General features: G+C 42.9%; 1 pseudogene; it reads right to left on the reverse strand.

Moving 5' to 3' along the window:
- Positions 1–7,238: 7,238 nt before the first annotated feature.
- On the reverse strand, positions 7,239–7,356 carry LOC126205832 (5S ribosomal RNA; annotated as a pseudogene).
- Positions 7,357–11,179: the final 3,823 nt, after the last annotated feature.

Below are 11,179 nucleotides of genomic sequence, written 5' to 3' on the forward strand. Positions count from 1 at the left end.
TAACGTGATTTTTTTGAAAACAATGTTACGGAGAAGTACAGTTACGTTACACGTTTTTTATAATGTTTATTTCAAAATGGTTCAAATGGCTCTGAGCGCTATGGGACTTAACTTCTGAGGTCATCAGTCCCCTAGAACTTAGAACTACTTAAACCTAACTAACCTAAGGACATCACACGCATCCATGCCCGAGGCAGGATTCGAACCTGCGACCGTAGCGGTCGCGCGGTTCCCGACTGTAGCGTCTAGAACCGCTCGGCCACTCAGGCCGGCCAAAATGTTTATTGACTTTCCATTTAGTACATAACGCATTACAACATGCATGTTACATGTATTCAATTGAAAAAGACATGCCACATCTTTTACAAACGGCTTTAACACTTATCGTGCAGATGTTGTACTGTTCACAGAACAGATTCGAATATCCCACCATGAACTGCAATGCACTTTTGCGCTCTAGCGATAACATGTTGTGTTGCTAGTTCAATTGCCCGTGGTTGGTTCCTAATCAGTTCAGCAGCTTCCATGATGCGTCGAAGCAGTTCATCTCGTGTATTTACCTTTACTTTTTGCACCTCTGATTTCATTCAACCGGATTAACATAAATCTGAAGGTGTAAAGTCAGGTGACCTTGGAAACCAGTTAATAGCACCGCCACGGCCAATCCAGTGATTAGGGTAGGTGCGGTTGAGATGGTCCCTCACATGTAAGGTAACATGTGGAGGGGCATCGTCATGTTGAAAGTACAAATGGCTCTGAGCACTATGGGACTCAACTTCTGAGGTCATCAGTCCCCTAGAACTTAGAACTACTTAAACCTAACTAACCTAAGGACATCACACACATCCATGCCCGGGGCAGGATTCGAACCTGCGACCGTAGCGGTCACGCGGTTCCAAACTGAAGCGCTTAGAGCCGCACGGTCACACCGGACGGCTTTGAAAGTACATTCCAGTTCGCATGGCTAAAGGAACGTCTTCCAATAGTTCCACAAATGAATTTTCCAAAAAATGCAGGTACCTCTCTCCCGTCAATCGCTGATTGTTTTAAATGGACATGTCAAAAGGTTACCTATCATGCCGCACCAAACATTTATGGCAAAACGAACTTGGAATTTGCTATCCACTGAAGCGTGTGTATTTTCCCGCGACCATCGATGATTATTGCGTGTGTTGTTTATTCCATGTCGTGAAAATTGGGCTTCGTCAGTAAATAGTATGTAAGGAAGCAAATAACTATTCTCAATTACCCAGTGACAGAATTTAAGTCGTTGGGCATTGACGGCAACGAGGAGATTTTGGACACGCTGTATGTGAAATGGATACAAGTTTTCCGCCTGTAATGTTTCCTAAACACGTGTCTGTGGAACATTCATACGCATTGACATTCTTCGTATGCTCTTACTGGGTCTTCGCTCACACTTGCTATAATTTCTTCCTGTTCTTGGAAAGTTTGTTGACGTACACGCTCTGACGAAAAATGGATACTTGGAAGAGAACCTGTTGCACGCAAAGTGATAAACACTTTGATAAACACCCTGCGATCAGGTAATCGTCGAGTCGGAAAGCGCTTGTGGTATACTTCTCTTGCAGCGGTAGCACTACCGTCATTACTGTAGACATGTGACACTGTTAGCAGCGCTTGTACGATACTCAGTTAACACCATACTCTACACAGCTAACCGATTCCGTCGCCGGTACACCACACAATACGGCTTACACGGCACAACTGCGCAAACAGCGGTTGATTGTACTACGTACGTCACATGACCATAATACGTGGTAGTTTGTATAGCGTAAACATGGCATGTACCCGTGCACTATTTGCAAGACAATCACGTTATGGTCCAGTTTCGTTCACGTTGTGCACATCAATTTTGCAGAATTAAAGTCCATTTCAATACCCATACCACCCTAACGAAGCATTTGCAGACTTATGTTCATATAACATTTTTTGTTCAGAATTACTTACACTATTACTATTTAAAATATTGACCTTCCCTCCCCAAACACGCTGTATAAAAATCTAACTGACGAACGCTACTTTAAGATCTCAAACAACCTGAATATAACTGGATACAACTTATCGCGGAGAATATTCGAAAACACCAGATTAACCATACATATCTGCAATGCAACAGTCCACTCAAAAATCCATAAGGATTCGGTTTCCATATTAATTGCTCTCAACTCCATTTGCTTGTATTTTCACGCAAACTGAAAAATTCTTTAAAAATCTGCACACGTTACCGTACTTGCGAATTTTTTAAAAATAAGTATAAGTACATGTGATGCACACTCATACCAGGCTGTTCACCCGAGATTTATTTCGTCACAGTATAAGTACATTTCTCAGCTTAAGAAACAAGTAGTTTATGCTAAATACATACAGCTCCTAAATTATACCCGTGGGTAATGATTACTCGCATTTGACTGAAGATTTATTAACTTATTACATTATTTTACAGATGCCTTGCAATATGACATTTAAGATAATGGACTGGAATAGTGTGAAATGCAGTCACAGATAAACTGAGAAATGGTTTTAAAAATGAATATAACTCTGCTAGACCATTCTCCTTTACGATGACTGATAATTTGTGTCAAATAAAAAAGAATTAAAATGTATAATCTCCAATTCATGGATAGCTGATTGTGCATCTTTAGTATAGTGTCACTTATTGACATCTTGAATCAGTAATCTGAAATACTATAAACTTCTATTTATTGTGTTTATTGTGCCCTCGGTTAGATGATGTGCCATACTCCAGACCCACTTATTGTCACAGCACTAAATACAAATGTAATATAATGTAACGTTAGAAGCGTGCGGTACACTATTTAAAAAGAATGAAGTCTGCAAGGCGAGGATTTACTGTCGAAACCAGTAGCAGAACAATAAAGATTTTTGTACGTGCTTGGTCGTTATACATAAAAATATACTATATTTATTATTTCCTTTAAGGAGTGAAGAAATTGTTCATCCATGTGAATAGTTTATCTCTCTATTCATAAATACACTGAAGCGCCAAATACATTGGTATAGTCATGGTTACTCAAATGCAGAGATATTTAAACAGGCAGAATAGAGCGCTGCGGTCGGCAACGTCTATATAAGACAATAAGTTTCTGGCGCAGTTGTTAGGTCGGTTACTGCTGCTACAATCGTAGGTTATCGAGATTTAAGTAAGTTTGAACGTGGTGTTATAGTCGGCGCACGAACGATGGGACACAGCATCTCCGAGGTAGCGATGAAGTGGAAACTTCCCCGTACGAACATTTCACGAGTGTACCACGAATATCATAAATGAGGCAAAACATCAAACCTCTGACATCGCTGTGGCCGGAGAAAGATCCTGCAAGAAAGGGACCAACGACGACTGAAGAGAACCGTTCAACGTGACATAAGTGCAAACCCTTCCGCAAACAACTGCAGATTTCAGTGCTGGGTCATCTAAAAGTGTCAGCGTGCGAACCATTCAACGAAACATCATCGATATGGGCTTTCGGAGCCGGAGACCCACTCGTGTACCCTTGATGACTGCATAACACAAAATTTACGCCTCGCCTGGACCCGTGAACACCGACATTGGGCTGTCGATGACGGGAAACATGTTGCCTGGTCGGACGAGTCTCGTTTCAAACTGTATCTTGGAATTTGTTCTCATTTATCGCTACACTGTAATGTTGAAGAGACTCAAAAATGAATGAAAGCTATTTCTTATTATCTTATGGAGATGCCGAAAATATTAAAATATAGCCCAGATATGCATAACAGAACGTAAATCTGAAGAGGATGTTATCAATGAAGGGAAATGGTGTTATTATCACTGTTTTAGAAATGTCCTCAGTAGCCATGGGAATCTGTAGCTAAGCTTTTGTAAGTCTAGAGCACTGAAGTAGAAAAACACTTGCCAAGGTGTGAGTAAAGTCTTGGATGTTCGGAATCAGGTAAGTATCAAGTACTGTGCGAGTATTGAGAGCCCGATAATCACCATATAATCTGGTTTTTTTTTTTTTTTTTTTTTTTTTTTTTTTTTGAACTATGTGTATGGGTTAAGCCCATGGGCTATCTGACTGCCTGACTAGGCTAACTTTTGGTAATTTGTTGATTGCAGTTTTAACTACTCATGGCCTGTATGGTGCCGGTCTGTGCACTTTGTGATGGGCTGCTGGACCTGGTGTAGTATTAATTTTGTAAACAGTGTTGTGTCTAAAGCCTCTCTGTTTAAATATCACACTAGTTGTCTGGGTAACACGGTGGTAGACGCATGCGCAATGTTAGACAAGCTGTATTTTTGATGAGTCGTGTGCTGTGGTATGTCCCAACCGTATGTGCGTTTATCCACTAGTATCAAGGTGGGTGCTGTCTTGGTCACAAAATGGTTCAAATGGCTCTGAGCACTATGGGACGCAACATCTATGGTCATCAGTTCCCTAGAACTTAGAACTACTTAAACCTAACTAACCTAAGGACAGCACACAACACCCAGTCATCACGAGGCAGAGAATGTGTTGGTCACATAGGATATTTAAGAGATTGTGATGTTGTTCCGGTGTTAAATGTTGAAGGTAAGCAATCACGGCATCCAGTTCATTTCCCAGCGAAAGAATTTTTGTGTGCAATTCGAGATTCTAATTGTGTAGCCTGAGGTTCTCCTTTTTAACTTCTTCAAAACTTGTCACTACCTTTTCTATTTCCAATTCTGAAGCCTGGTGGTTATTAAGAGGTTGGAGATGGGTGTCATGCTTAGAGATTGAGGAATAGTCTCCTCTGGAACTATCTGTAGACGTGGTGGTGACTGCCATTGGTACTGGGTACAGACACTCTACTGCCCTCTCGCCTTGTGTTAAATACGGGGAGAGATGAATTAAACGGAGAAAATCAATGCCCAAAATTGATTTCCCAACATCTGTGATCAGGAACTATCATAGAACTTTCTCATGCAGACAGAGGTCCATGGTGCCCACAACAGTTCCGAAAAGTTTGGTATGAGACTCATCTGCGGCATGTAGTTGGACAACAAGCTTCATAAACTCCATTTTTCTCTGGTACTGGTGCTAAGTTCCGAGCCAATGTCAATCAAGAAGTATTTATTTTTTGAGTTGTCTAACATGTACAGTCTACTATTGTCACTCAGGAATGCAGCAAAACTATTTTGGCCCTTGCATTTTAGTTGTTAACTGACTTAAGCGAGTGCAGCAATCCAGAGTATCTACTGTAGATAGTGTCTTGCATTGGATGGTTGCACACCATGGAGCAACTGCACGCCCTGGCACCAAAGCGAACGCGGAAACAACAAAGTCATTGTCACGTAGGCCCACCTGTGTGAGGAATGAACGGTGGGCATGGCTGTGGTGGCTGGCCATAGGTCACTGCACTCGTGGTCGGGGCTTGTGACATCATTCTTGTGAGTGTATGTTTTCGCTTGGTTCACATCAGCTGCTCGTGGTTGTGGGCAGAGTGTCGCACCAGGGACGTACTGGTAGTGGTCGTCGTTGTCTGTCACATCTGTGAATAGTCATTTTCGTAACATAGCAAAAACTCTATAAGCCAGGATTAATTTGTGTCCTATCTCGTCAATTTCATGCGAGATCGTTGCCAACTGCATCTGAAGCGGTAGTCTGATCAGCTATAGTGTCTGCAGCTTGATGTGGCGTGAGAATCGAGTTGATTGATTTATAGTTATGCCTCCAAAACTGAGATGGCGTCCTGTTGCCCAGTCTTTCCTGGCAAATTACTTGTAGCAGCTGTTGTACTGTTGTCTTGGCGAGTCTGTGGAACAACGTTGCCTTCATGGCATCGAACCGGAGGTGCTTTTATGTCGTCTCTGATGATGTGGGCTTGCTCCACTATGTTGCTTAATAGAACAACGAATTTAGAAGTATCGCTGAAGATGCTGTGGCTGTGTAGTGTAGTGCCGCTACCATTTTAAAGGCAAATCTATGACAATATGTGGAGTAGTATTGCAGCGGCCGCTGATGGTTGGTGAGTGCAGGGTATTGTCATTTCCATTACACTACACAACAATGAATTTGCTACTGGTCGAAAATAACGCGAGTGTTATGTAATAGAGTGCGTTGATTCCGATTTTGCAAACAGAAATGTCGTAAGATGTCTGGATTTAAAGTTATACAATATTGAAAACCTGTACATGGGTTAATATGTAGCTGCATCAACGAGCCATGTTTGATGTACGATTGTGTGTGTTTTCTCAAGGTTACTCTGCTTTATGTGTCTGTGGAAAGATAAGTGTGCAGTACTAAAAGAAACAGGCAGACCTGAACAAGTTTTAACTAATCCGCGACAAGTTCTAACTTATCTCCTACCTACAGCATGCAAGCAGATTTCAACAAGTTTTATAAAATTAGTTCCAATGCATTTTCTGTTGTTCGTCCATCAGTCTAATTCGGAGATGACTAGAGAATAGTTCATGGTAGTGTGGTTCTGTGATTCATTTATCAACAGTTTCAGAAGCATGCATTTAAGTGATTTCGTATAAGACGATTCGGTAATTCTGTATATGGTGATTCAATTCAGTAAACGGAAGATGAGTGGGCGCAGCTATGTGAATTGTTCGGACTGCTTTTACTAAATTTGTGGCAAGTATACGACATCCGACCAGAGCAATAACATGACCAGAAAGCTACGTATAGCTTCGAAACATTACTTCGGATGTGAACTCGGAAATCAAACAAAATCCTAGGCTCCTCATCTCTGTTGCATCGCCTGTTACTCCAGCCGAAGCCAGTGATTAAACGGTAAGCGAAATCGAATGCCTTTTGTTGTTTCCAAGGTTTGGTTAAAAAAATTGGCTCTGAGCACTATGGGAGTTAACAACTGAGGTCATCAGTCCCCTAGAACTTAGAACTACTTAAATCTAACTAACCTAAGGACATCACACACATCCATGCCCGAGGCAGGATTCGAACTGCGACCGTAGCGCCTAGAACCGCTCGGTCACAGCGGCCGGTTCCCAAGGTTTGGCTGGAGCAGAAAAGATCACCACTCGTATTACTACATCTGCTTGACCAACATATCCGGGTACAAAAAGAAGAAAACTAAAAACTAAACTCCGCTGTGTCATCTCAGCCCATAGATGTCACTGGATGTGGATATGGAGGGGCATGTGGTCACCACATGGCTATCCCGGCCGTATGTGTTTCCGAGACCGGATCCGCTACTTCTCAATCAAGTAGCTCCTCGGTGTGCCTTACAAGAGCTGAGTGCACCCCGCTTGCCAACAGCCCTCGGCAGACCGGATGGTCACCCATCCAAGCGCTAGCCCAGCCCGACAATGCTTAACTTCGGTGATCTGAGGGGAACCGGTGTTACCACTGTGGCAAGGCCGTTGTCACACAACAAGTAGAACAAGTCGTAAATCATGTATCCGGATTTTCAGTCTGCTCTAAGGCCTGTGGCACATGGTACAGATTACACAGTACCAATTCCTCCTTCATCCGATGCAATGAACAACGAATAAAGTGATACTGAAGCTACTGAGAGTGACGCTAGGGGCATGGAATACACGAATGATCCAGACAATGATATTAGAAAACCACATTTAATCAGCCAAGCCGAATTGTACTACATGGTTTGCGATTTGTCCCTATCAAATGGTTCAAATGGCTCTGAGCACTATGGGACTTAACATCTACGGTCATCAGTCCCCTAGAACTTAGAACTACTTAAACCTAACTAACCTAAGGACATCACACAACACCCAGTCATCACGAGGCAGAGAAAATCCCTGACCCCGCCGGGAATCGAACCCGGGAACCCGGGCGTGGGAAGCGAGAACGCTACCGCACGACCACGAGCTGCGGACTTTGTCCCTATCGAAAGAAATATCTGCATTGGTGTGTTCCAGACTGAAGGAGTGGAACTTTCTCGAGAGAGGTACTACAGTTACGCATTTTCGAGATCGCCACGTGAAATTCGCAGCATACTATGCCGTTGAATGCGGTGTTTGCTTTTGTCATGACGTGACAGGCAGGACTCATAAAGGAATTAGATAACAAATACGTAGCAGAAGAGTGAAGACATTTTATTGACTCTAGCTCAAGAAATCTCAAAGCTGCATTACTGCACAATGGCAACCAGAAACTATCAATTCCTATTGCTCATTCCATGTGAATGAAGGAAATCTACGAAACAATGAACACCCTCTTGATGCTAATCTAGTACTCTGAGCACAAGTGGAATATCTTCGGTGATTTGAAGGTTATAGCCCTTCTGTTAGGAATGCGGACTGGGTATACAACGCGCATGTGCTTTCTTTGCTTGTGGAATAGTCGCGATGACAAGAATCACTTCATAATGTAAAATTGGCCACCCAGAAATTTGCCTGTAGCCGGACAGCATAACGTTCAACATGTACCTCTTGTGGATCGTAATAAGATTAACGTACCTCCACTCCATATCAAACTGGTCTTACCAAACAGTTTGTTGTAGCGATGGATAAAACAAATCGTCGTTTTCAATACCTAAAAGGCAAGTTTGGAAAGATGAAAACTGACGCAAAATTGAAGGCAGGAGTCTTCGTTGGACCAGAAATACGAAAGTTGATTCGAGATCCACAACTCAGATTGGAACTCAAGGAACGACAACTAGCAGCTTGGGACGCATTTGTGCTTGTAGTGCACAACTTTATTTGGAACCACAGAACAGACAGCTATGCAGAAATTGTGGACAACTTACTAACAGCCTTCCAGGACTTCGGTTGCCGAATGTCACTAAAGATACATTTCTTGCATCCGCATCTCACCTTCTTTCCGTCAAATATGAGACCCGTGAGTGATGAGCACAGTGGAAGATTCCACTAGGAGATGTCCACCATGGAAGCAAGACATCAAGGCCGCTTCAACAATCTGGACATGATGTGGGATTACAGTTGTTTTTTGCAGAGAGCAACAGAAGATGTTCACTGGCGGAAAGCAAGAAACTCTGCACCCTTTTAAACCAAGCCATTGTCACTCTTAGTGTAGCTAAGGGTCCCTGACTCATGTCAGAGGCAAATAAACATTTATAATTCACTTCTTAATGATAATATTTAGTGTTTTCATCACAAAGTACGCATATTAATTTCCTTAAAATTTCTCACATTAGCAATTCAACGTACTTAATAGCTTTATCCTAGATAACCTTTACAAGTACATAACTTTTTTCCCTGAGCTACAAGAGAAAATCTGAGTGTAGTTCTATATTCGGCGCATATGAATTACTATAAAGAAAGTATTTTCAACCCAGAATTAGGGAAAAAAATATTTTGTTGCATAGTGTTATAGACACAGAGCTGTTGAATTATTGTAGTATGATCAGACTCACTCAGTAAAACCTGCCACCGCAATGGCAATGCACAGTTGCCAGCAAGAGGATTTCTCGCCAATGGGTTTTTTGGTGTTGCCGAGAAGATGACTAGAACTGGCGCATTGACATAAGAGGTGCGCTGCTATCTTAGCGACACAAGACAGTAGACCTTCCAGATTCACTGCAGCAGCAGGTGGACTTTACACAGTGTGCAGCAGATCACATCCTGTTCGTGGAAGCCATCTTCCACCACCACACTCAACACGTTTCCACCGTATACATCAATGGCCGTCGGGATACAGTCATCCGTTGCAGAGCTGGCTACCTCAGCAAGAATGCTGACCATCTTCATGTGTTGCTGATGCCAGGTGTTATGGTGTAACTCACGCAAATGTGTCATATGCCACACACTGAGCACTGGTGTCAGCAAACCTGGGCCCATGCGTTTTGCAGCTAGTTGACTGCATACTAGCTGAGTTAAACCAAGGAATGTCTCAATATAGGATCGACTAGAGGCAAGACAGATATCTGAGGTCCCACAAAGTTGTACACAGACTGTGAATGAAGCTCAAGTGTTATTTGATCCGGAGGTGGGAACTGGGGGTGGCGTTGCAGTTGCTCAATATAGTGCAGCTGAGTCATTAGCTGTTAGAGGCGACGGAAGGGGAGGGGGGTGGCAATCCAGTCGCTCAGTCTATTCCACTCAAAGTGCATGAAGGGAAACATTTCTGATCAGGAATTGAAACTTAGCAATGGCATAGAAATAAATAAGGTACTTAATATGATGGGAAACCAGATTTTGGATAGTATTTATGACCTTTCCGAATTATGTAAGGACCCAACAACAGCAGGAGTACTTGACGTAAATTCAAGGGAAGCCTCAGCCGGTTTAAGAAACTCCAGCAACGAGGTCTCCTGACACCAAAGAACAATTGCAATGTGAGCGTAAAAAGGTGAGTGGTGTTAATGACATTGTAATTCGTTAACATGAAGTTAGTGAGAATATTAGGGTTTTTATTTTTGAAGAGGGTGATGTTAATATGGATAAATGTGTTTCTGTAAGAGTAACTGATGATGTTAATCTTTGTGATTTGAACACACAACACTTGTGGCATCAGGAACAAAATATGTGCAATCCATCGCTTTATGATAGGTTGGCTGAGTTTCATCGCTGGCTAAGTTTCATCGTTGTCCGCCAATAGCAAGGAATGAAGGACCTGTTCGGACTTAAATAGGACATAAATAATTAAGGACCTTTCTGTAATGAAGTGATTCGTATGAGTACAGATATTGCACATGGCGGGACCACTGTCACTGTCAAAAAAATGGTTCAAATGGCTCTGAGCACTATGGGACTTAACTGCTGAGGTCATCAGTCCCCTAGAACTTAGAACTACTTAAACCTAACTAACCTAAGGACATCACACACATCCATGCCCGAGGCAGGATTCGAACCTGCGACCGTAGCGGTCGCGCGGTTCCAGACTGTAGCGCCTAGAACCGCTCGGTCACTCCGGCCGGCACTGTCACTGTCCACAGACCAATTCTGCCCCCTCCCCTCCCCTCCCCTGACCCCCCTCTCCCAGAGGAGGAGGGAGAAATATAGTTAATTCTTTACTCTTGATGACAGATTCGGGTTCCTGATTCCAAGAATTTGTTACTAAACTCACACATCTCAGCTGATTGTAAATAGTCGTCACGGGTTTTTCGCCGGACGACATTGTGCAAATTCCACAATATTTCCTCAGAGCAACTGTCCTACACCTTTAGGTGGTTGAAATTTGCTGATGGCTAGGTACGACAGACGGTATCCGCACGTCAAAGCCTCTGCATATAGAACAAGTGCGCGAAGAATGCGCGGGCGCCACTG

The sequence above is a fragment of the Schistocerca nitens genome, chromosome 1, assembly GCF_023898315.1.
Source record: "Schistocerca nitens isolate TAMUIC-IGC-003100 chromosome 1, iqSchNite1.1, whole genome shotgun sequence".
In the NCBI taxonomy this organism is placed as follows: Eukaryota; Metazoa; Arthropoda; class Insecta; order Orthoptera; family Acrididae; genus Schistocerca; species Schistocerca nitens.